Here is a 3,202-nt window from a genome sequence, read left to right on the forward strand (position 1 = left end):
TCATGTTTTGTTAAAAAAGAGAGGCCGCACTGATCATATTTAGTTTCAGTCTAACGACTGTCCAGGTCTTATTCTTGTATAAGTGAAAGGAGAGTCATCATGCGTCAATCACTTGAAGAAAATCTCCAAAAAGTTTAATAGTTAGACAACGCTTTTTTCCTATGTAGTGAGAAATAGAGACATGTATAATTGAAATTTATTAAAATCTCAGAGATTTCAATTTCTAGCCTTTTTTTTCATTTCTTTGAACTTATTCTGACCAACCCATAAGACCTTTCAAAGTCAACTAGTTGGATTAATCTGAGAAAATGGGTAGAGCCCCTTGCTGTGACAAAGCTAATGTGAAGAAGCTAATGTGAAGAAAGGGCCATGGTCTCCCGAGGAGTACCGTAAACTGAAGGAATATATAGACAAGCATGGCACAGGAGGCAACTGGCTTGCTCTACCCCAGAAAGTTGGTATGTTGTATTTCACATATCATTGAATTTATCCAGAAATGAAATAGATCAGCTTTATGTTCTACTTTCTCTTAGTTTTATTGCAGTCAAGCTTAATATTCCAAAATTTTAGAAGAATTATTCTAGGCAGTTTTGTATACCTGTGCAGCTGTTGCGAGGATAATATAAATAAATTGCGTTTCACATCAACGCACTCTTACCACTTTGCTAAGGTTTCTTGTTTTTTCTATGATGTATTATAATTTTTGTGATATTAGTAATTGATCTCTTTCCTTATGTTCAGATTATTGGATATTTCCAGAGTTTTTAATCTACGTAAGTTAAACAGAGAATAAGATTAGGATTTAGACTTTTAGATTTTGTGTTTTGTTAATGTGATTGACGGATATCTTTAGCATCTGCATCTGTATTTCCCTCGTTTATAGATATCATATTGGCTTTTGGCTCTTACCGGATTGATACATTTCATGGAATTATAGATATCATATAAGTGCTTGGCTTTGATTACTTACTGGATCGATCATTTTCAATGAGATGTTCCATTTCTGTAATGAAATATTTTGAACCAGTATTGTGTTTATAATTACTGAGTATGTAGATAAAATAAAACCTGAGGTTATTAGCATACATGGCATTAGTGGTAAAAGTCAAAGACCATGCCAGTAATTTGAGAAGTGTCATCTTTTCTAACATGTGTATGTTTTGCAATGGTTTTGTAGTGACCATTTGTATCTGAATACAGGTTTAAAATGGTGTGAGAAGAGCTGCAGACTTAGATGGTTAAACTACTTGAGGCCAAATATAAGGCATGGAGGGTTCTCAGAAGAAGAAGATAACACAATTTGTAGCCTCTTTATGAGTATTGGTAGCAGGTAGTTTACAATAAGTCAGCCTAGGAGATTCACAGCTTTTCAATCATTTGGAAAGTTTTTTTATAGTTATTGATTGGAATATGAGACCTAACCTTCTAACATTGTGCAGATGGTCTATCATTGCTGGCCAGTTTCCAGGAAGACCAGATAATCATATCAAAAACTACTGGAACACAAGGCTGATGAAGAAACTGCTGGGAGGTCCAAAGATAATCAAACTTGTCATCTTGCAGCAGCAAAACAAGATGGCGAGGACGTGCAAAGCTATGCTACATCAGAGAGCATTACAAGCCCAAACATATATGAGCCACAACGATATCAGCATGTTAATACCAATATGGATGCCAACTATTGTAAGTTCGGCCCTGGAATAATCCCTCATATGTTGGAGCAAAATTGTGGCTTAACAATTACTGAATCCAGTTCAAGTTCAGAACCGGTTACATTCTGGTTAAATCCCCTACCTATCAGTCCAGCTTCATCGGGAAGTGTTTGACCACAATTCTTGTCTCAGGAAGCTGCCCCAGAGGCATGAAGAAATTCTGGTTGATCATCGTTCAAACAACTGCATGAGTACTATCAATACAGAATCTCCAAAACAGGCATCTAACTGCATCAACCGCTCACAATTACCGCATTCCGTTGCTCATAATCAATATACCTCCGATGCTGCAAACTTGCATATTTACAATGGGACGGTGGCCTCTCCAGTACATCTGTGTGAAATGCAGATGAATAATCATATAAGACTAGGGAACCCATCTGCAGTATTAGCCAAAAGTGATAATTCACTCGCTTTTTCTGCATATAGCTCGTCTGAGGTGGAAAACTATGAGTCAGCCTCGATGAATGCCTTCAGTTCAGAAAGTAACAACATGGGAACCTATGGATTCTCAACAAAATTGAATGATCTATTATTATACAGCACCGACTCACTAATACAGTAGAGAGAATCATACAATACGGCTTGTGGATCAATCGGCATAAATTAGAAGATAGATTGTTTAAAAGTACAACATTAAAGAGAAACCTGCAATTATGTTTGTGGACCAATCGACATATATCAAAAGTTAAATTGCAGTATTGTACAGTCATGATTATGATAAATTGCAGTAGTGTAAAGTCATAATAATGAAGCTTCAAATATCATTTTGAAAATTAGTTCCATCTCGAATAATAAAGGTGTTACTTTTCTCTCATTAGGCCCAGATACAAAGCTAACGAACCAGAATATTGTGATAGAATTGCATGACTGTTGATAATGATATAAATGAAAAGTCTTACTTTTTCCGGTAAGGATAAGTTTGTATTCATTGTAAATATTAAGCACCATGTGATACTCTAATTATTGTTTCACGATCTTTTTATCTTATATATTAGACAGAATAAAGTTATATTTAATGAATCAAGATTAAGAATAATACATAGAGCTTAATATTTCCACTCTATTCACACTCAGAAATACAGTAAAGTTTTTTGGTTGTGGGATATATTTTTGTTCTATGATATTCTAAAAGTAATTGAATTTCTTACTCTTGGAGGCTTTATTCATAAACTTGTAGATAGGATATACAAATAATGAAAGCAAGTGGTATCACCAATTCCAATTTCTAGAGTTTTGGTGTTTGGATGCTTCACCCATAAGCCCTTAAATAGGATATACAAGCAACCAAAGCAAGTCCCATTACCAACCAGGGCCTCTTGGGAGTTATGGTGTTTGGAATAGATTTTCAAGTAAAGCTTTCTAGAGTTCTGGTGATTGGATTAGATTTGCAAGTAATGTTTTGGTGTTTGGAATCCATTTGCAAGTAAAAGACCAGCAGTGTTCAACTCTTGGAAGCTTTACCCATAAGCCCGTAGATAAGATATGCA

At 35.3% G+C, this 3,202-nt stretch overlaps 1 pseudogene; it reads left to right on the top strand.

The window, feature by feature from the left end:
* Positions 1-308: 308 nt before the first annotated feature.
* On the top strand, positions 309-2,277 carry LOC149146010 (transcription factor MYB36-like; annotated as a pseudogene).
* The last annotated feature ends 925 nt before the right edge of the window (positions 2,278-3,202 follow it).

Source organism: Pinus tabuliformis, chromosome X (assembly GCF_031772625.1).
Source record: "Pinus tabuliformis cultivar Carrire ecotype Pingquan chromosome X, CPIR1, whole genome shotgun sequence".
In the NCBI taxonomy this organism is placed as follows: Eukaryota; Viridiplantae; Streptophyta; class Pinopsida; order Pinales; family Pinaceae; genus Pinus; species Pinus tabuliformis.